The sequence below is a fragment of the Giraffa tippelskirchi genome, chromosome 14, assembly GCF_054371585.1.
Source record: "Giraffa tippelskirchi isolate mGirTip1 chromosome 14, T2T-mGirTip1v1.2.pri, whole genome shotgun sequence".
In the NCBI taxonomy this organism is placed as follows: domain Eukaryota; kingdom Metazoa; phylum Chordata; class Mammalia; order Artiodactyla; family Giraffidae; genus Giraffa; species Giraffa tippelskirchi.
The window spans coordinates 62,576,004-62,599,945 of record NC_137288.1 but is presented as its reverse complement, the minus strand read 5'-3'; the positions used below and the strand labels follow the sequence as shown (position 1 = coordinate 62,599,945).

The window sequence follows — 23,942 nt, the reverse complement described above, 5'->3', positions numbered from 1 at the left end:
CTTCTGAGAAATGTCCATCAGTTGTTGGGGACACATTGTGACAGCGTGGGAACCAAGAGAGGGATCTGGGAAGAGAGGAATCTCAAGGCCACCATATAGGGAGCAATTTGGAGGACTGGGATGAGGATGGGGTGGGATTCCACACTAGAGAATGTGGGTGAGCTGATACAGACTTGAGGGAAGGACCACTGGACTTCAGGATCCTAAGAATTTCTGAAACTGAAGAGTCTCCTCTATCCCATTTGGATAGGCAGAAGCTGACCCAGTTGATAGGCTATCTTGACTCTTCCAGTGTGGTGATTCTATTTCGGCTGAGCCTGGCTGCTTAGATAGACCTTTTCCTGAGGATGCTAAAAGTAGCTGCAAGGGCAGTTGACCTTCCTCCAACCAGCTGATGAGCATCTGCTAAGGGATGGACATTGGTGGCTCTGGCCACATGCAGTCCTCTCCCTGTTCCTGCTCTCGTGAGCCTCTTTCACAGCTGGCTAGGGCCAAGCAGCACAGTCGGAGCTGTTGGTAGATCTGCTTTCTAGCTAGTATCATTCAAAGTGAAGATACTTTTAACCCTGTTTGGTTTTCCAAGATAAGAAGCAGAGGGTGATGCGAATACTGCAAGGTATTTTATAGGATTATTATGGATGCAAACTTGAAATCTGCCTGGCAAAAAAAAAGGAGCCTTTAGATAAACTCTGGCCATCCCTGCCAGCTCAGGAAATCTGTGATAATACTGAGAATAAATGCCCATTTTCAAAATGGCTCTAATTAAAAGTTCACAAGTAGCACAGTGCCTAGCAAACTGTGTGCGTGTGGAAGCTGGGGGGTGAGGGGCAGGGAGGGGCAAAAGTATAAAGAGAGAGAAAAAGGATGATATTAATATGTTTGGCCTTACATTATAAAACTAGGCATAATGTTTTAGTATTTGAAAAAAATGAAAATCATGTGATAAGCAGAAATTCTGCCAAAAAATATTCAAAGAATATACTCCAAAATGTAAAACGATGATCTGTTAGGTATAATTATGGATACTTAAATGCATTGTCTCTTTCTGTGTTGATTTTTTTTACTATAAGCATTCATTAATCATAAAATCAGAATTAATTAGAAAAAACGAAAAAAATTCTTGTCAGCTGGTTCTTTCCTGCACAGCTCCTCTCAGATCTGTGACATTCACTTCCTGATGTCAGGACATCTGGTGCTCCTACACACAACAGCTTGTTCTTAAATATCAGCTGTGGCATTCTTGGGTCTTTGAGACAGGCCACTGCATTTTCTCTACCCTCCTGAAATTTAAGTACTGAAAGAATCAGCTTTAAGGCCCAGTTTCTAGCCAGGCTAGTGTTGAAGTTTAGTAACAATGAGACATTTCATCTGTTACCCCCAAACACATAAGCATCTAACCAGAATCTTGCATACTTCTGCAAACAAAGGAATTGGAACATTGTTTTCACAATTTTCTACTTGTCTAATCATGGAAGCCAAAGTTCATTTGTTTCTAAAATAAAGGGAAGAGAATCAAAGGTCATGAGGTGGTTGGATTTCCTGCTCCATGAAAAAAACAAGGAGACGCTGGGTGACATGTAACAGCTCAGCATTAGAAATGGTATAGGAGCAGCCAATTGTCATTAACCTTTGGAGCACTCTGCCCTAGAATGTTACCCAGGTCAGCATCTTAGCTGCCTTTCAAAAATAGTGTTGGAAGACAATGTGCATTTAAACCAGATCCCACAGTTATACCAGGTGTGCTTATAGTTATTAGCACCATCCATCTCCCCAGACATAAGCAGAGGATTTTGGCTAGTGTTAAGAAACCACTCTAACACTGGTATATGCAACTTGGCAATAAGATTATGGTATTGGACAAGGCAAGTATCTGGTAGCAGTCAAAGTCACTTGTACTGTTTAGCACTTTGCCATTCAGAAATTGCTCCCCTTTATACTTTCATGTAATTTCTAGAGCATTTTGTGAGGAAGGTTATTAATCTTCCCATTGCACAGATATGGAACTCAAGGCTCAGAGAATTTAGCCAACTTGCCCATTATTACATAGCTATTGAATGGCAAAACTCCAACAAAGATGTGCGGTCTATTCATCTCTCACCTCATCCTATGTGTTAGATCAGAGGCTGTTTATTAGAATCACTCAGTAAGTTTAAAAATAATAATAATGATGATGTTAGGGTACCCATCTCTCACTTAACCACCCCTATGTATTCTGAGTTAACTGGGACCTGAGAGTTATTTTTCCTAAGGGTTCCTCAATAGACTCAAATGTGTAGCTAAGGCTGAAAATCAAACTGTGAGATGAAAATGATGACCCACCGTAATGTGTAATGCTCAGAACAGGCTGTTCCATGACACTAGGGACCCTTTCCATCAGAGAAGGATGAAGATTGATGTTCTTAGGCTGATGCTATGTGTAGCTGAATAAGTGGTTGCCTACTTGGTATAATTTGACAACAAATGAAGGACACTTGGACCTAAAATGGGCTCCCCTCTGTCCCTTCACTCTGCCTGAAATAGTAGAGAACTGAAGACTCGGTGCAGGATCAGAGTCTGGGAGGTGCCTGCTGGGCCAAGCAGTGATCCTTCAAGGGCTAGCTCATGGCCAGGTCTCAGATGTCTCACTGAAGGGATTTGATGGCCTGGACAACTGGGGCCCTTGAGGATCTTGGAGCAGCAGGTTTTATTGCCAACCAGTACAGAAGTTTCCAGTGGTCATGAATGGACATGAGAGTTGGACTATAAAGAAAGCAGAGCACCAAAGAATTGATGCTTTTGAACTGTGGTGTTGGAGAAGACTCTGGAGAGTCCCTTTGACTGCAAGGAGATCCAACCAGTCCATCCTAAAGGAAATCAGTCCTGAATATTCATTGGAAGGACTGATGTTGAAGCTGAAACTCCAATACTTTGGCCACCTGATGTGAAGAACTAACTCATTGGAAAAGACCCTGATGCTGGGAAGGATTGAAGCAGGAGGAGAAGGGGATGACAGAGGATGAGATGGTTGGATTGCATCACCGACTCAATGGACATAAGTTTGAGTAAACTCCGGGAGTTGGTGAAGGACGGGGGGCCTGGTGTGCTGCAGTCCATGGGATCGCAAAGAGTTGGACACAACTGAGCGACTGAATTGAACTGAACTGAAGTTTTCCTATAATTTGTCATTCATTATGGCCATATTGGTATACACCAGCAGAGATGGCATGTCATCTTTGAATATGCTCCCATCTCAGTGTTTAATAACCAGGGGAGAAGCAGGAGTAGAAACCCTGAGTTGCAGTGTTTCCAGTTCCTATGGTGTAAATACTCTCATCATGGCCAAGTTTAAGCTACCAACGTGATATCACTAAACTTGGAGTTGGGAAGAGGTATACAGTAATACACAGTTTTATAGTATTTATACCACACGGATGCAATAAGCGTGTAACCTCAAGAGTATGGATACTAGTAAAATAATTAGGAAATGGGGAGCTTTTACCAACTTTTAAATATAATTTGTCTTGTAAGTTTAAATAATTTAATTTTTAATGGTTTACATAATTTAATTTTTAAAGACTGAGTTTGGCAACCAGCTTGTAAAATTCATGAAAATTTAACAACTGACTCTCAGGAACCAGTACAATCTGACTCCAGTACACCAATGACCCACCCCCGTCTAATTATTAGTGTCACTATTTGAGAGAAAAGTGTCACTTCATCCCTAATGAAGAGCATATATCATGCCTGAAAAAGGGCAACACAATCACCCAAAAGAATCCATAAATAACTTATGGCAGATTCATTTGTTAGACTGACTGATGAATATTTTGTAATATCCTGGAAGCAAAGGCAAATAGAGAAGCCTCAGTATCTTTGTAAAGAATTTGGAGATAACAATACCTAAACTCAATAAGTTACATAAAACACAGTGGCTAAACCATAGTCATCCCTACATAGATGACACTTTTACTTTTTTGGAGTAGACAAGAAAATTAATATTTAGTAAGCATTACATATTTGTTAGATATCGCACCAACACTTTGGAAGACTGGTGTAATAACAAGAAATACGGCAAAAGGAATATGAGAGTTACAAGATGAAGAACTAGCCCTCACCCTCTCCATTGCTTTGCAGTTTGACAAACAGAGCAGTGAGTATACATATCACCTGATGACAAGAGAAAAAAGGCGCAGAATAGACGAAGGACTGTTGTACACAAGTTGAGCCCCCCAGCGTTTCGTAGAGGGAATAAGGACAGATACACTGAGGGGAAATAGTTGCACCTTAAAGACTTAAGAGGAGTCCTTTGAGCAAGAAATGTAGGCCTTTTCATTTAAAAAAAGGGAAAAAAGCTTACACAAAGTAAATAAGATCTGAGAGAATCTTGCAAAGGAGTTGGGACATTACCCTGTTGGTTATATAGGCTTTACCAAAGGAAGAGAAAATTTGAAATATATGTTTTAGAAGAAAATCTTGGCTATTCTGAAAGCAAATGCAAGTATTATACTTGTTGGGTAGGTGTGCTTGGGGAAGACCCAGTTGGAAGACAATTTTAACTGTTCAAGAAATATAAGGAAAAGACCAGAATTACACCCTTACTTCCACTCAGGGAAGTAGAGGAAGAGCGAACTGGAAAAATATTTAGAGAATAAAATGAATAAGACTCAGTGTGAGTGGGCAGAGAGATGGAGGAATAGAGGATGAGTCAGAAGTTTCCTGGTGGTTCAGTCGGTAAAGAATCTACCTGCAGTGCAGGAGACCTGGGTTCGATTCCTAGGTTGGGAAGATCCCCTGGAAAAGGGAATGGCTACCCACTCCAGTATTCTTGCCTGGAGAATCCCATAGACAAAGAAGCCAGCTGCAGTCCATGGGGTCACAAAGAGTTGCACGAGACTGGGAGATTTTCACTTCCCTTCAGAGGTTTTTTAGTTGGGAAACTCAGTAGATTGTGATGATGCTAATAGAAACAAGGAAAGTAGTGGAAGCATAACGTACCAGAAACACAGTATGAAAAAGCCCAGGGTGAGACCTCTACACTCAGTGATTGCGTTTCTGACCCTAGGAGCCTGTGCCAAAGTACTCCCACCCCAGGCAACCCCAAATCTGGCCTTCTCTCCTCCAGCCCAGCAGCAGAACAAGGACAATAGAGGGACTGAGTTGTAGGGCAGTCGTCTTTCCCCTTCATTCAGAAAAGTATTAGGAAAATACTTTTGGGGACTGGAACTGCGGACAGGCTATCAGAATCTGCTTTCCTTGGCAGAGACAGACTGGCCAGGGTTGCCGCAGAGAGGCAGGCAGGAGGCCAGAGAAAGAACGAGAAACATGGTGACCCTATACAGGGTGAGGACGTTAAGACAGACTTGTCAAGACCACAGGGATAGTCTAGGGCAAGAACCACAGGACACGGCCAAGAAGAAGGCAGGAAAGTAAAAGGAAATAGGAACTTAGGTGGGAGAGACGCAGAGGATAAATCCACTAATAGAAGTCAGGTTCAGGTTGATCATAAACTCACAGAAGCCGCGGGCAGAGTGCAGCTCCGCTGAGATCAGAGGCAGCGTTCAGAAGGCTCATTCCCTCCAGAGTAGTTCTTGCTGATCATGCCTCTTTCTAGCAGAATGCTGTGGAATTCCCAAGAAGCTCATCTCAGTCCTAACAAGCAACAGTCATCAGAGGAGAGCGATTTCCAGTCAGCCAGAGGCTTGCCCTCTGGTTCAGGAGTTTCATTGAGTGCAAAAGTCACCTTTGAGAGTGCATGGACTCTATGGGTAACTGAAGTCATATTTACTGAATTTATTTCCCAGCATCAAGCCTAGAGTCCTGGCACAGGGGATTCTAACCAAGACTCATGTCAATTAAAGTAACGGCACAAAGTGAGGTTACTGCCCCGGCAAATTGTTGCTACTGCAAGGGACGCCCTACATGTGGCAACCTGAGAACATTTAAAGGAAAAGTCTTTTCAAACTTCTGGACAAGATTAGGATGACTATTGTTAATAGTATATCCCTCAGTTGAATTTGCTGTTGTTGTTTAGTTGCTAAGTCATGTCTGACTCTCTGTGACCCCATGGACTGCAGCACACCAGGCTCCTCTGTCCTCCACTATTTCCTGGAGTTTGTTCAAATTCATGTCTATTCCAACCATCTCATCCTCTTTCATCCCCTTCTCTTCATGCCCTCAATCTTTCTCAGCATCAGGGTCTTTTCCAATAAGTTGGCTCTTTGCATCAGGTGGCCAAAGTATTGGAGCTTCAGCTTCAGCTTCAGCATCAGTCCTTCCAATGTATATTCAGCGTTGATTTCCTTTAGAACTGACTGGTTTGATCTCCTTGCAGTCCAAGGGACTCTCAAGAGTCTTCTCCAGCACCACAGTTCAAAAGCATCAATTCTTCAGTGCTCAGCCTTCTTTATAGTCCAACTCTCACATCTGGACATGACTACTGGAAAAAACCATAGCTTTGAATATACCAATCTTTGTTGGAAAAGTGATGTCTCTGCTTTTTAATACCTTGTCTAGGTTTGTCATAGCTTTTATTCCAAGGAGCAAATATCTTTTAATTTCATGGCTGCAGTCACCATCCACAGTGACTTTAGAGCCCAAGAAGATAAAATCTGTTACTGTTTCCACTTTTTCCCCACCTATTTGCCATGAAGTGATGGGACCAGATGCCATGATCTTAGTTTTTTGAATCTTGAGTTTCAAGGCAATTTTTTCAGTCTGCTGCTTCATGCTCATCTATAGGCTCTTTAATTCCTCTTCACTTGCTGCCATTAGAGAGCTATCAGTTGAATAGATCACATTTTTAATGATTAAGAAAAATATAATCAAATACAAATCCATCTCAAGAATCAATCAACTCAATCCAGGTTTGGCAGGGACCAGTTGTCCAACCCTGACCCTGGACAAGGCACTCCTTCTCCCTGGGTCAAGGGCACAGTTTTTTGGAAAATGAAGACACTGTGTCATAGCATCCTTGATTGCCCTTTGAGCTGGTTTAAGGACTAAGTAAAGTCAGCAAAATTTGAAACAAAAGCAATTATATTTTGTTCCTATACTCTTCCTGTGTAGGTCCTGAGTTGATAGAGATGTTAGATCTCACAAAAAAGTTAAGAAAAAAGAGCCAGCATTTGTCTGGTGGGTAAAGAAAAGTCTCCTCCAGCCTTGGCCCAGGTGCAGTTCTTTTAAAGGCGGCCCCCACAGCACATGTGCTAATTTCAACAATGAAACTTCTGTGCCAGATCGCCCCTGGGAACAGCATGATTTCTCCCTCACTCAGTGTCTTCCCAGAAAAAGGAGGAAGAACACAAGAGGCAGTGACTGACACTAAGCTGACCTATTGATTTCTTTGTCAAGTACGATATGTCTGCTCTCACAGCTTTTGGTCAGGGTGGAGACCACGGAGTCCTGAAAGGGCACCAGTGGGACCACCAGGCAGCTGGGCCTCCCATGAGGACCATCCTGGAGCATGAGTGTTACCTTATGGCCTGTCATTAATGCTGCAAACACAGGGAACAAGCAAAGAGGGGAAACAAGTTAACACATTCATACTTCCTACATTCTCAGTAAGAATACAGCTGTGTGCACTGTGTTGCTAGAAATGTAAACTGGTGCACCCAGTATGGAGGTTCCTCAAAAGAGTAAAAGTAGGACTACCGCATAATCCAGCAGTTCCACTTCTAGGTATTTTAATGAAGAAAACAATCAAAAAGATAAACATATATAGGTATATACACACACATATATATATATATATATATATATATATATATCACTATGTTCCTTGCAGCATTGTTTACAATAGCCAAGATATGGAAGCCATGTGTCTGTCAATAGATGAATGGAAAACGGAAGATGTGAGACATCCCATAATGATTTAACTTATGTGTGGAATTAAAAAAAAAAAACATAACAAAACAGAAACAGACTTATAGATACAGGAAACAAACAGGGGATGGCCAGAGGGAGAGAGGAGGATAAATAAAATAGCTGAGGGAAATTAAGAGGCACAAATTTCCAGTAATAAAATAGACAAGTCACAGAGAGAAAATGTTTGGCACTGGGAATGTAGTCAATAATATAATAACAACTTTGGTGACAGATAGTAACTATGTTTATCATGGTGATCATTTTGTAGTGTATAGAAATATTGAAACACTGTGCTGTATACCTGAACTAACACAGTGTTACAGGTCAATTACATTTCAACTTAAACAAAAGAAATGCAGCTGTGTAAAAGAAGAAACCAAGTAGCAAAGTTTACTATTAAGAAAAAAGCAGGTATACTTTTCAAGTCCAACTATAGAAGTACTAAGTTATTTACTAAAATATTATCCAGTAGGGTAGTACCTGAACCCATGTGGCTTAAATTTAAATTAATTAAAATTAAATAAAATTAAAACTTTGATTCCTCAGCCTCATTAACACATTTTGGGGACTCAAGAGCCGCAGGTTGCTAGCAGTCACCATATTGAACAGCACAGATAAACAACATCTCCCTCCTGACAGAAAGCTACTGGACAGGGCTGTCTAAAGAGCTGAACAATAATAATCCATGCAACAAGTCTGCCTCCCACATCACTTTGTATCTCAGACAAAAATGTAATCTTTACTACCTGTTGGCTAATTCTCTACCTCTTCCATTTCCTTTGGATTTGGTGCCTAATCTCACAGCTTACACTCAACTGCGAAGGAATCAAAGTCCCAGCGTTGAAACATCAAGGAGCACTTCCTCAGCATTGGGGGTGCGTCCCCCTCCTTGTCTCTAAGAAAACTGGGGACACCAGGAGCTCTGCAGCTCAGAGCCTGCATGCCTCCTCTCTGTGAGCAAATCAGACTGTGTCCTCGCACTGTCTCCAGCTCCCACTTCTTCATTACCTCCTCCCTCAGGTTTTCACTGACGAAGTGACTCAGCAAGATGACTTTTTAAATGAGCTTTCACAGTTGGGTATTCAACCCACACACAAACTGGGACTGGGACTGATTTTTTTTAAGTAAACAAACTGACAGTTTAACATCAAACTAGTATCTTTTAAATAATCACCCTTATTATTATGGAAGGTAACATACTTCTTCTAACTGTATAATCATGGCTCGAATTACAGCTAGAACTTTACTTACAGAATTGGCTAGGGCAGGTGTGAGTGTAAAATGGAATTTTCCTAGAAGAGGAATGTGGCTATCTTCTTGCCCTCATCTCTTTAGGGTCTCTACTTAAAAACTAAGAAGGCACAGAACTTTTGATTTTACAAAGCAAGGCTACTGGTCCTCTGACTCTCAGAACTGTAGCTCACATGCCTCCAAAATTAACAGGGTCTCTCATGCAGTGCATGGGAGACAGGGACAAGGTGCATTTGTTTGCCTCTCATAGAGTTGAGATGTTTCAACTATTGTTTCTTCTAATTACTGTATAAATGTGTGAGCATTACTTTTCAGGCTTCACAGTCACTTCTGTGCTGCCTTACATACATGTAAATTTTATAATGTTTACCTAGGAATAGTTTGGGCTTCCCTGGTGGCTCCGACAGTAAAGAAACCGCCTGCAATGCGGGAGACCCAGATTCCATCCCTGGGATGGGAAGATCCCCTGGAGGAGGCCATGGCAACCCACTCCAGTATTCTTGCCTGGAGAATCCCCATGGACAGAAGAGCCTGGCGGGCTACAGCCCATGGGGTCACAGAGAGTCGGACACCACTGAGTGACTAAGCATACAGGAATAGTTTGGTCTGCTCTGGTGGCTCAGTGGTAAAGAATCCACCTGCCAATGCAAGAGACACAGGTTCAGTCCTTGGGTCAGGAAAATCTCCAAAAGAAGGAAATGGCAACCCACTCCAGTATTCTTGCCTGGAAAATCCTATGGAGACAGGAGCCCGGCAGGCTACAGTCCATGGCGTCGCAAGAGTCAAACATGACTTAGCAACTAAACCACCACCATGCTCAGACTGACCAATAACTAAGTGACCAAGACTCAGTTTCAGTGACAGCAAAAACCACAAAACTAGCCTCCATGAGGAAACTGTCTGGAGTTGCAAGAGGTCAACTCAGCAGAGGCGTGTGGCATCTGATTTTCCTTTGGTGATCATGTTCTGAAACCCCGTTACTATACAGAAGTGATAGAAGAAGGGATGGCCACGGGGATGATGAATACTGACTCAGCTCAGGCAGCACGTTTGCTGACACATAAAGTATCCATGTAGAGACATCTTATCCTATAGTTAAAAGTAATAAATATACTGTTGCTTAAGTGGTAAGTGATTTACTCTTGGCAAAGCTTCAAAGAGGAAAATATCAACACCTGTGATCCAAGGGGGAAGAATAAATTGGTCAAACACTAATGTATAGATACTAATGTTCAAGTGGGACAGACAATAGATGGGAGGAGGACCCTATCATATGAATGAAGACCCCTCTGCTGGCCCCAGAGCAGGAACAGAAAAGCAAAATCTAAGCCCATTACTGATGGCAGGCAGTGCAAGAACTAACCACGGGAGAAGGGGCTGGTAAGAGCTACGTAGCATGTTCAGTCTCCATCTAGCTTCAGGTAAGGGCAAGGCTCTGGTCCAAGAAGCACACACACCAAAAAGCCCAGTCATATAAACATGACCAAGACTGGATTAAAGACTGAGTTGAAGGGACATGCAGATGCTCAGGTAGCACACCCAGGCACGGCGCAGAAATGACCAGCAGGTGGCACCATACTCATTTCTCTTCTAGAATCAGCCTTTTTGGCTTCCCAGGTGATGCCAGTGGTAAAGAATCCACCTGCCGATGTAGGAGATGTGGGTTCCATCCCTGGGTCAGGAAGATCCCCTGGAGGAGGAAATGACAACCCACTCCAGTATTCTTGCCTGGAAAATCCCATGGACAGAGAAGCCTCGTCAGCTACAGTCCATAGGGTTGCAAAGAGTTGGACATGACTGAAGTAACTCAACACACACACAGTTTGGTGAGAGTTGGCTATTGGACTTGACTAAAAGCACCAGTACAACTGGGATTAGCTGGAGAAGAACCAATAAGACCTTTCAAGCATTAGTGCTTGTTGTTTGCAGCAGCTATTGAGAGCAACACTTTATAGCCTTCCTCCAGTTATCTCCAAGGCCAGATCTGAATGAACACTATCCAGGAAGTGGTATGGCCAAGGGAGGTAGTTATATAAATGGTCATATAAAAAGATGAAGCATTTATACTTCACAAGGAAGCCATTGTTCATTGTTCAATCTTCACAACATCATCAGTATCTTTACAGATGAAAAAATATGGTGAAATTCAGCCACAGGGTTATTAAAATGTAACATTCTAAATTATCAGTGATTGAAGATAAGATGATAAGACCAATACTATCTACACAATGACAGTTTGGGGAGGTTCAAATGGTCACCTGTATATATACAAATATGATTGTTCTTGTACCAGTATGTATAACCCCAGATGAGAAATTCTAGAAATTCTACAATTGCATCAGTGATATTTATAACATTTTAAGAGGTGGCCCATACATAAATGGATGATACCATACCAATTTTTCAGGAGTTTATATCTCTATTCCCTTAGTTCTAGCCTTTCTATTTCCCCAGTCTAACTATAACCATTTTGCATAATATTTCTGGAGATTTGTTTTCCTGGCTTCAGCCTAAATGTAAATTTCTCCTGATGTGATCACAACAGACAGAACTGGCTTCTTGAAGATCATCGTGTGATGCAGACACCAGGTGACACGCCAGTACTGCAGCTTAGCACTAGACATGACGTTTGTCCCGTATCACAGAGCAAAGGGAAAGTTGTATTAAGTCTTCAAATATCTGCTAAAATTATTTGCAAAACACATCTCTGAAAAAAGGACATATATCCAGAATAAGTAAAGACCTTTCAAAACTCAATAACACAAAACAAAAATTCTTAATAAAAGTTGCACAGAGGATTTGAACAGACATATCGCCAAAGAATAAATACAAATGGCAAATAAGTACCTGAAAAGGTGCTCAACATCATTAGTAATCAGAGAAATTCAAATTAAAATCACCATGTATAAACTCACAGTGGCTTAAAGACCTAAATATGAGACATGGAGCCATAAAAGCCCTAGAAAGGAGCATAGGCAAAACACTCTTAAACATAAACACTAGCAATATTTTCTTGAACCAGTCTCCCAAGCAAAAGAAAGAGAAGCAAAAATAAACATATGAGACCCAGTTAAACTTAAAAGCTTTAGCATAGCAAAGGAAACCATCAGCAAAACAAAAAGACAATCTCTGGAGTAGGCAAAAATATTTACATATGATGCTACTAAGAAGGGGTTAATATCCAATTCATATAAATAGCTCATACAATTCAATATTAAAAAGACAAATAGTTCAATTCAAAAATGGGCAGAAGACTTAAACAGCCATTTTTCCAAAGAAGACATACAAGTGGTCAACAGGCACATGAAAAGATGCTCAATATCACTAGTTATTAGAGAAATGCAAATCAAAATCACAATGAGGTATCTCAAGCCACACTTGTCAGAATGGCCATCAACAAAATGTCTACAAATAACAAATGTTAAAGATGGTATGGAGAGGATGTAAAAATGAGGACATTAACCCGAAAAGATATATGTATCCCAATGTTCACAGCAGCACTATTTACAATAGCCAAGAGATGGAAGGAACCCAAGTGCCACCAACATCCAAATGGATTAAGACAGTGTGGTGTATGTATATATACACACCCAATGTTTGCTCTATAAGTGGTGAATGAGTAGTTTCTGATACATATGCAGTGTGAGTCAGAAACAGTTTATAAACAGCTGCAAGAGCTATAGTGTGTGAGGGAAGTGAAGGAATAGGAAGACCGCAGAGAAGTTTTTCTAGGATCTAGTCTCCTTTGGGGTGTTCAAGAGTTGCAAGTTAAGAATTTGACTTATTTAAAAACTATGTTTGGTTGTTGCTCTGCATTCTTTTGATTGCAACACTGAGTCAGGGCTACATGGGTCACAGCTTTATAACATGAAAACTACACGTATTGAATTATACCTAAAGTAAAAGTACTATACAAATGCAGTGTACAATTGATACCAGTTTCTAGAATCCATTTATACAAAAAATAGAGTCCTCTGAGGCAAAAAAGGTCCTCATTCCCAAGGGTTGGCAATGGTGCAAAGGGTTGAGTAAAATGGGACATTCAGAGGGAACATTTGAGGTGATGGAGCTGTTCTGTATCAGGATTGTGAAGGTGGTTACACAACTATATACATTTGTCAAAACTCATGTAACGGTATAACACCAGGAGTTAATTTTACCATATGTTTTTAAAAATGAATAAAATAAAGCAAAATTGTAAAATTTAATATAATGATTGACAAAAGTCAAAATCAACATACAGCTGTCAAATTAAAAATCAAACCACATTTTATCCTGTATTAAAAGTGCTCTGGTAAAAGGGAACGCTCTTGCACTGTTGGTGGGAATGTAAATTGATACAGCCACTATGGAAGATGGTTTAGAGATTCCTTAAAAAACTAGGAATAAAACCACCATATGACCCAGCAATCCCACTCCTAGGCATATACCCTGAGGAAACTGAGTTGAAAAGACACATGTATCCCATTGTTCATTGCGGCACTATTTACAGTAGCTAGAACATGGAAGCAACTTAGACGTCCATCAACAGATGAATGGATAAAGAAGCTGTGGTATATATACACAATGGAATATTACTCAGCCATAAAAAGGAATGCATTTGAGTCAGTTCTAACGAGGTGGATGAACCTAGAGCCTATTATACAGAGTGAAGTAAGTCAGAAAGAGAAACATAAATATCATATACTAACGCATATATATGAAATCTAGAAAAACGGTACTGAAGAATTTATTTGCAGAGCAGCAATGGAGAAACAAACATAAAGAATAGACTTACAGACATGGGGAAAGGGGAGGAGAGGGTGAGATGTATGGAAAGAGTAACATAGAAACTTACATTACCATATGAAAAATAGATAGCCAATGGGAATTTGCTGTATGGCTCGGGAAACCCAAACAGAGGCTCTGTATCAACCTAGAGGGGTGGGTTGGGGAGGGAGATGGGAGGCAGTTTCAAAAGGGAGGGGATATATGTATACCTATGGCTGATTGATGTTGAGGTTTGGACAGAAAACACCTAAATTCTGTAAAGCAATTATCCTTCAATTAAAAAAGTGCTCCAATAAAGTGGCAAGGGCTAATTTACTTTTTTAAGGCTTTATCCTCAAGGATATTTGTCTAAGTTCTCAAAACCTTAAGTTGGAAGCTGGGTTGATCCTCAGAATGTCCCAGAAGAGCCTCAGTGTTTGAGATACCATGAGGAACAGTGGAATATCTCCAATGATATTAGCGATGCCTGCCTCCATCTGCCTGGAGCTGGCCTGGTCTAATTTCTATTAATTGAAGACCAAGGGCAAAAAAATCCCTGCATGTGTTGGAGCTTTTCAAGAACTTCTGATCCCTTATTATGAGTAATTTACCAAAAAAAAAAAAAAATGTGTTCTCCTTTGAAGTAAAGGAAGAAATAGGATTAGTCTCTGGTTCTTAACACTTATTCTCAAAGTAACAAACCAAAAAAAAAAAAGAAGAAGAAGAAGCATAAGCATAAGGCCTGCAAAGCTTCAAACACATTTGGAGGAAGTGAGTTCCAACCCAAACACAATAGAAAGAATTATGGTTTTTTAAGTTCTGTATTTATAGAGTAAGAACTTCAGAACAAAATAAATATCCACAGACATATTTCTTCAGGAAAAGAACCTAGAAATCAAAGTTTCCCAAAACACATCTTTTAGAATCTCGAAGATAATTTTCCATCCAGTCAAAATAACCCCAGCTTCCTCCATACCCCTAACATGCAACCATCTTTACCTGTGAAAATCCTACTCATTCTTCAAGATGCAATTCAAAAGAGTACATTCAATCTGAAATAACTTTGGAATTGGATTTCCTGGTATAGTTATAGAAACTTGGCAAAATTCAACTTTAATAATTCTTAATCATCACATGTGAAATGAAAAGGACATTATGCAATCAAAAGGGTCCTACATCACTGGTTCTCAAACTTTAGCTGGCATTAGAATCAGGAGGGGAGCCTGTGAAAACCCAGGTTGCTGGGTGGGTCCCATCCCCAAAGTTTCTGGTTGAGTGGGGACCTGAGAATTTTCATTTCTAGCAAGTTCCCAGGAGATATTAATGCTGTTAGGGAAACATACTTTGAGAATTACTGCCCTACATATTGCAAGAATCAAATAAGACAAAACATGTAAAAATGCTTTATAAAGTGTTGTTGTTCAGTTGCTAAGTGCTGTCCAACTCTTTGTGACCCCATGGACTGCAGCACACCAGGCTTCCCGGTTCTTCACTATCTCCCAGAGTTTGTTCAAACTTACGTCCATTGAGTCAGTGACGTAACCAACCATTTCATCCTCTTTCACCCTCTTCTCCTCCTTTATATAAGGTATAAAGTGTTACATTAGTATAAGTGAGTCTTGTTTTTTTATTGTTAAACTTACCCTGAATCCTTTAAGAAGGTTTCTCTGTCTCCCCAACCAGATTTTAACAGTTTTTTCTTTGAAAACTTTGCATTTCTTTTCTGATGCTGCCAGTAGTCTGCCTAGGATTGAAGCCATTTTTATTCTGTTTTTATTACACCAATAGACTTCATTGAAATCATTGAGATCATTCAATCCCCTGCAGTGCACAGCGGAGTGTCTACCACTCTGGGCAATAATTCGTTGAACTGAGTCGAATCCCTTATTATAAGAATATTGCTTTGCTTTCTGGTGGTTGAAATAAAAATACAGTAGGAACATATTCCAAAGCACAATTTATTATTTTCCTGATGTAAAGATCACTTTGAAACTGGATTGTTTCCAGTTTCTGGAAACAATTGTCTGTTTGAACAAACTACGGGTGTTGAATAAAATGTAGACTGTACCTACAAAAGTAATCATTGTTAAGAATAGTGTTCATGGTCATAAATTTTTTAAGTCATATATAAGTTTCTTGATCAATAATGTAAAAGTTCCAAGTATGACCTTTATTCCATGAGTAAACCTGTTTTAACTTCATGGCTTCTTCCAAGAATAATCTACTACAGGTATGAGAATCATGACTTCGCTTCTATACTAAAAAAGGAAATAGTCCACACAAATACTCACGGGCTCCTGATTGTGGTAACAGGACCTTGCATGCCCACTGTGAAGAAGATGGACACGCCTGAGGATAGAGGACAGATTTTAAGCTATGGAAATGGCCACTAAGCATCAAGATGTTAAATCATCCATCATTCTTTGCATTTTAACAGCCAAGGCTCATTTGTTCAAGACAAAGGAACTGAGCCCTAATTATGAAAATATACCCATGGGTGTTATGCTAAGGAATAGAAGGACCTTCCTCTCATCCTCAAATGATGTCCTCATTGACAGTTACTTATTTTGCTCCCCCATAAAATCAAAGTCTCAGAGGACTGGCAAAATAAAATTCTGAAATGAACCTTTGCCCATTCACAATTCATTTGGTTGACATTATTATTAAGATGTTACAGCACAAACTAAGAAAGGGAAAGTCAAAACTGATGCCCAGTTTATTTTGAAAGCCTGCTGGGCCCCCATCAACTTACAGACAAGTAAATTTTGGTTATCAACTGCTGTGAAATAAGCCATCACCAACAATTTATTTACTTTGGCTTGGCAATTTGGATAGCTTCCCTGGTGGCTCAGACGGTAAAAAATCTGACTGCAATGCAAGAGACCCAGGTTTGATCCCTGGGTCAGGAAGAATCCCTGGAGAAAAGAATGGCTAACCAATCCAGTATTCTTGCCTGGAGAATTCCATGGATGAAGGAGCCTGCCGGGCTACAGTACATGGGGTTGCAAAGAGTCAGACACAACTGAACAACTAAACCACAGTTGTAAATGGGATGGTTTGCCTCTGCTCCAACTTGTGTAAACCGAGGCAGCTCCACTTCCAAGATGGCTCCCTCTCATGACTGGTCAGCTGGTTCTCACTGTTGCCTGTGAGCTCAGTCAAGACTGGTGGATAGTGGCCTTGACTCTTACCCATGTGGAGATGACTGCTTGAGTTAACTCACAAATGACATAGCAGGGCACAAGAAGGAGGAAATAGAAGCTTCTCATCATGTTAAAGCATCACTTTCTCTGCATTCTGTTGAATAAGCCATCACAGAACAGGCCCTGATTAAAGGGAAGGAGAAATAATCCACCTCTCAATGGGGACAGTAACAAAGAATGTGTGGCCATCTTTAGCCTGTTACTACAGATTTTAGCTAAGCCAAAGTGAAAGTTGTTCAGTTGTGTCCAACTCTTTGTGACTCCATGGACTGTATACAGTCCATGGAATTCTCCAGGCCAGAATACTGGAGTGGGTAGCCTTTCCCTTTTCCAGGGGATCTTTCCAACCCAAGGATCGAACCCCAGTCTCCCATATTGCGGGCGGATTCTTTACCAGCTGAGCCATGAGGGAAGCCCAAGAATACTGGAGTGGGTAGCCTATCCCTTCTCCAGGGGATCTTCCTGACCCAGAAATCAAACCGGGGTCTCCTGCATTGCAGGTGGATTGTTTACCAACTGAGCTATCAGGGATTTTAGCTAAGACCAGACATTAAATTATGGCAGAGGAAACCAAAGTCTTCCTTTAATCCTAAAACAAGGCAATGCTTGACGTTAGCACTTCTCAATGTGTGGTCCCTAGACCAGTAGCATCACCCAAAAATTTGCTAGACATGAAAATCCTCAGGTCCCAACTCAAACTTACTGAATGAGAAAGTCTGCTTTACATTAAGGTTGAGGATATTTTTTACCCTGACTCTGAATTTTGCTGAACCAATTGTAGAAGATGAAAATGAATTTAACTGTAGTAAACAGCTATGTTTACATAGAAGAGAGATAACAAATGAAGCTGAAGATCTAGATTTACTTGAAGCAATACACAATGTTTACATATGATTTAACATTCTAAAAATATTTATTGGGATTTCTACATAATAGATTTGTATCGCCATGGTGGTTAATCTTCAGTAAATATGTTTAGTATCATGTGATTTTTACTTATTATGCACTGAGTGTCTTATTAAACTCCAATTAAATCCATATGTGAGAACATTAATTTAAAGTGCTACTGGAAGGACTGATTATAAAATCAATTACTGACATGAAGGCCTGGCATTATTCAAAGAAAAATGGTTGCCTAAACTTGGTGGTACCAAAAGAAAAGCAATTAAAAAGTTACACAGTCCCCATTGCCGTTGCTGTTGTTCAGTAGCTAAGTCAAGTCTAACTCTTTTCGACCACATGGACTGCAGCACACAATGCTCCCTGTCCTTCGCTATCTCCCAAAGTTTGCCCAAGTTCATGTCCATTAAATCAGTGAGGCTATCCAACTGCACAGTCCCCAAACAGTCTGTAAGCAATCTTTCAGGTTTTTTTTTTTTTGTACTTATGATTGAATCTTCCCAAAGAAAGGCAAGAAAATGAGGTCATGAAGCTCATTGTAGGTTCGATTCCTGGGTCGGAAAGATCCCCTGGAGCAGGAAATGGCAACCCGCTCCAGTATTCTCGCCTGGACTGGAGAATTCCACGGACAGAGGAGTCTGGCGTGCTCCAGTCCGTGGGGTCACAAAGAGTTGGACACGACTGAGTGACCGAGCACAAGCTCATGTACAATTGTGAGAAAAACAATTCTTACAGTAATAATAATTCTCCATTAAAATTCACAGTGACATGTATTATACAGATTTCTCTATCTTTGCACAGATACACACATATTTGCATAGTACACAGAGCATGACCATGAGGAGGAGACAGAAAAACTACAAAAAGCTGACACAGAGCCAAAACCTGCTTTCATATCCCTGAGCCATTTAGTGGAAGACCCAGCAGCCCTGAAACTTTAATACCCAGAGATCCATCTAACATCACAGCAAAGTGGGATTTTTAATGGATATAGGGAGAATTTCGGCCTATAATGGGGCTTCCCTAGTGACTCAGATGGTAAAGAATCTACAGTGGGGGAGACCCCTGTTAGACAAACAAGACAAGCATTGTCTTGTTCTACTCTCCTAGCGGCTTTCAAATACACAATACAATATTATTAACTGCAGTCACCATGCTGTACCGTACGGTCCCATGACTTCCTTATAACTGGAAATTTGTACCTTTTGACCCCCTTCACTCATTTTGCCCACTCTCCCACCTCTGGCAATCATCAGTCTATTCCCTGTATCTATGAGTTCAAGGGAGTTTTTGTTTGTTTGCTTGTTTTAGATTTCACATATAAATTTGATCATAAGTATTTCTCTGCCTTGCTTTAGAAATAAAGTATATTTTTAAAATAAAGTATATCTCTAAAGTATATTTTATCTAAAATCATTGATTTTTTTTTAAAGTTGATTCTTTACAGATGATTGTTAACCATCAGGATGTACTATCTCCCCTCCTGTAATGTGTGGTATACTTGTTGGAGTTTAAAATATCAGTACAACTCCTCGAAATCACTTTATAAATTCTCTTAGGGAAACTGACTGGCCCCCTGCTCTCAGAGAGGGTAATTTTTAGTCCACTAAATGGGAGAACTCAGAACTTGCAGCCAGGCTTCCATGAAGTGTAACAATGAGCCCTCAAAAGTCTACCTTGCTCAAAACACTGGTCCAGACTAAAGACAGACATTCAAATGAAAGGAGACCTAAAAGGAGATACCACACAAACAGTGCCTCTAATTACCCCCAGGAAAATAGAAGCCATGAGGTACTGAACTCCCCAACTTCTATTTTCCCATTTCCCAGCAACATTCTACCTCTGTTCCAACTTTTCTCCTTCCTCCTCTCAGAGGAGGACAAGACTTGTGGCTCCGTGGATTCTGGGCTCTGCATCCCTTCCTCTCTCAATCCCTTTAAGACCTTATTCCACAGGTCATTCTTTATGCTACTGCCGGTCTCCAGTAATGAAACCCCCTCCAAGGGGCAGGCACAAGCACCCTAAATTCCGGTTTATCAGCAGAGCCCCAAGAGAGGAAGCAGCAGCAGCAGCAGTGAGCAGGAATGTGGGATCTGGAATTCCAGAGGGGTTCTGGGAGGGGCCAGGACAGCTTAAGGAACCTGGAGGCAGCACAGAACTGGGCGACACCCCAAGACCGCTGAGCACAGGGGCAGCAGCTCACTGGCTGTGACCTGACTGAGTTACCCAGGCTCTCTAAGCTCCTGTTTCTTCTGCTAGAAAATGGAGCTAATAAAGCTTTCCTCACCGATATGCATATGAAGATTGAATGAGCTATATATGCACAGAGCCTCACAGAGTGCCCGAATAGTTGGCCCCTTTGTATGTACTGTTTCATGTCCCTCTGTCTATAAGGGACAAAAATGCAGATGGAGGTGGACGCCCGCTCCTCTGTGTCCAGCATTTGGGCTTGTGACACAGCTGCAAATATCTACATCAGCCTGGCATCACCCACCTCCTTACCTCTCATTCAGCTTGGAGGCTTATGGGACACAGGTCCAAGTCACCAGTTCCATGTGGGAAAGGCAAAGGATGTGCCCTTCAGTCATGTTTGTTTCTTTGTTTCCATTTCAGGTTGTCTGCTTTGAATTGCCTCCGAAAGGCAGAGCATCCTGAAGGATAAACCGCATATTAGGAATTCTATGATGAGTGAGGGGGGCAGCTTTTCCATTCCGCCTCTCCCGTTTGGAGCTAGCTCCTTCAGGCCTCCTGCCTGCTTTCAAAGCCCACTGACATATGTTTTTTGTGTGTATAGTACAGTGTAGGGAACAATAACATAGCATGATTCTTAACTAGCGGCTGCCTCAGTGAATGTCATTATAGACACTTGGAGCAGAAAACCAAGCACATGTCTTTTCCAGACAGGGAGACTGAGGTAAAAAGGCAGGTGGAGAAAAGCAACACAGAATAAATGAACCTGACTTTGACTTTATTTTTGGGAGCTGGGGTCACTATTTTGGCCTCATTTGCATACTTGCCTCGGGGAATTCTGAGATGCTCAAGGCAGGCTGTGGGGGCCCTATTTGCAAATTTTTCTAAACTTCTGGGGGGCGGGGGGCGGGTAGAAGGGACTATGACTAAACCCCAGTCCCTAAATTCAGGATAAAATTCAGCATAACATTCCCCTTGGAAAGAAGTCCTGGTTTCTGAACCTTTAACTCTCTGAACTGGTGACAGCCTGCAAACCAAGGGCTCTCAGGTGGGATGAAACCCCTGTGATGCAAGGTCCTCCTGCACTTTTTAGGGAACAAAAAGAATTTCAGTGAGATGAAAAAAAGCATTTCTATTGGCCAGACACCTAATGCACAGCGTGCCTTGGAAAACTGTGAAGTTGAGGGTTGGAGTAACAAGCAGTAGGGATGGCTGGTGGTAAAAAGTAAAAGAGACGTCTTTGCGCAAAGTCAGAAGAGGCATAGAAGCAGGCCTGACCTAGAGAGGCTTTGTCCAAAGTAGATCTCATGGCCTACCCCTCATCTCCACCCCACCCCGCAGGGACATCTCCAGCTTGGTGGTTTCCCTGCCCATCTGGGCCTCACCAGGGAGCTTGCTGAAATGCAACATCTCTGGTCCTACCCAGACCTGCGGAATCAGATGCTCCAGGGACGGGATGCAGTGATCTGCTAAGAAGCCTTCCAGGTGATTCCGATGCTCTAGTTGTCTCTCTAGGTGGAGGTGGGGGTGGGGGGTGACTGTACCATTTCTCTGACAGGTAGTTGTCTGCAGGGAGTTCTGCCTCACAGTCAAAGACTTGGTCCTTCAAAGCCATTAGACTGTGAAACCCGCTGATGCCCTCACTCTTCTAGAAACACTCACCCGCTTCTCCCCTAGAGCAGAGCTGAACCTTTCACCGCAGAAAGTTTCCATCATGGCGCCAAACTGTTCTGACACACCCTCCTGCGTGGTTCCAACCCTTCCCCTCCCCGTCTTCCTTCTGGACCCCTGGCTCTGTCCTTACAGATAAGATCTGCAGCCCCCCCTCCCCCTTTCTCAGATTAATCTAGTCCTCCCACACCCCCTGGTTCCAGGTATCTTACTAATACTTCAGCCCCAGGCAGGTGCTAAATACCAGGGGCTTTGCTGTCCTGAGAAGGGTTCTGCTGACCCTCCCCCCATCCCATCCCCGGAGAAGAAAGCTGAACTCCGTCACCATGCTGCTCGCTCCATGTGTGAGGACAGAGCCTGAGCTCCGCCAGGCAGATGGAGAGGAAGATGAGTAGGAGGGCAGGGCGTGCGTGGGGGCTCCCGGTCTGAGCTGCTGCTCACGTTTTCCTAAAGTTTCTGCCACCAGTCTCGTCTCTGCAGAGGGTCGTAGCAGAGAGCATAGACTGTGAAGTGAAGTGAAAGTCACTCAGTCGTGTCCGACTCTTTGCGACCTCATAGACTATACAGTCCATGGAATTCTCCAGGCCAGAATACTGGAGTGGGTAGCCCGTTCACTTCTCCAGGAGATCGTCACAACCCAGGAATCGAACCCAGGTCTCCCGCGTTGCAGGCAGATTCTTTACCAGCTGAGTCACAAGGGAAGCCCAGGAACACTGGAGTGGGCAGCTTATCCCTTCTCCAGCGGATCTGCCTGACCTAGGAATCGAACCAGGGTTTTCTGCATTGCAGGTGGATTCTTTACCAACTGAGCTATCAGCTCTCAGAAACTTGAGAGCTGAGACCATTCCAGTTCTGATCCCTGTTTTCTCACTTCATTGATGGGTGGGTTTTCCAGTAAATAACTTAAATCCCACCCCCACAGTTGTTTCATCAACTATAAAATGATGATTAAAAATGTTTACCCATAAAGTTATCTAGGGAATTAAATGTGGTAAGTGTTAACAAGAATTAAATGTTAAAATTGTTTGGAAAGTATGCTTAAGTGCCATGGTGATGTGTGTGTATGTGCTCAGTTGTGTCCAACTCTTTGTGGCCTGTGCACCAGGCTCCTCTGTCCATGGGATTCTCCAGGCAGGAATACTACAGTGGGTTGCCATTTCCCTCTCCAGGGGATCTTCCCGACCCAGGAATCGATCCTGCGTCTCTTTTGTCTCCTGCTTTGGCAGGCAGGTTCTTTACCACTGGGCCACCTGAGAATCCCACATAGAAGCGTTTGCAATGAATAGTCCATTTGGTCAACAAGAGCATTTTACATTCTTCCTGTTTCCAGTGAAATCACAAGCCTGCCCTTACTATAGGAAAGGCTAACCCACCTGAACTTGGCAGGTAGTGGCAGTGAATGTCACTGCCGAGGTGACTTCCTCAATGCAGGCTCTCAGCCTTGGCCCTGCACTGGAGCCACTTGGGTGGCAAGGTTTACAAAGTACTGATGCCTGGTACCACCCCCAGAGGTTTGAATTTAATTGGCTTGGGGACAGCTTAGGTATCTGGAATAAAATCTTTCCATGCAGAGCCAAGGTTGAGAAGGTGCCTCATCTCCAGTATGGGGGGGGCGGGGAGGGTTGGGAGGGTGGTTGAAGACGAGATTTATTGACCACAAGAAACCAGGATGTTGGTAGCTGTTCCTTGAAAGAAAAAAAAAAAGTGTTTCAATGCTAAATAGGTTTTGGGACTCTTGGGTTAAATAACAGTAAATAATAAACAGCCTCTGTTTACTATGGGATTTTAAGGCCCTAGCTATGTTAATGGACATGACTGTGCATTAGTGTTTTCCAAGCTAATATAAGCACAGACACTCTTTGAGTGTTTGAGTGTGAACTGTCTTTAAAAATGGGCTTCCCAGGTGCCGCTAATGGTAAAGAATCCGCCTGCCAATGCAGGAGACCCAAGAGATGCAGGTTCCATCCCCGGGTCAGGAAAATCCCCACCAGAGTAGGAAATAGCAACCCACTCTAGTATTCTTGCCTAGAAAATTCCATGAACAGAGGAGCCTGTTGGGCTCTAGTCCATGGGGTCACAAAGTCAGACACAACTGAGCGAATCAACACACGCTGTAATAATACACGTCTTTAAAAA

The 23,942-nt window shown here is 42.1% G+C and overlaps 1 protein-coding gene across 1 annotated transcript in view; it reads right to left on the bottom strand.

Annotated features, from left to right (window-relative positions):
• DCC (DCC netrin 1 receptor) overlaps positions 1-23,942 on the bottom strand; it is a 1,991,552-nt gene that overhangs the window by 1,832,071 nt on the left and 135,539 nt on the right. The gene's annotated exons all lie outside the window — the stretch shown is intronic.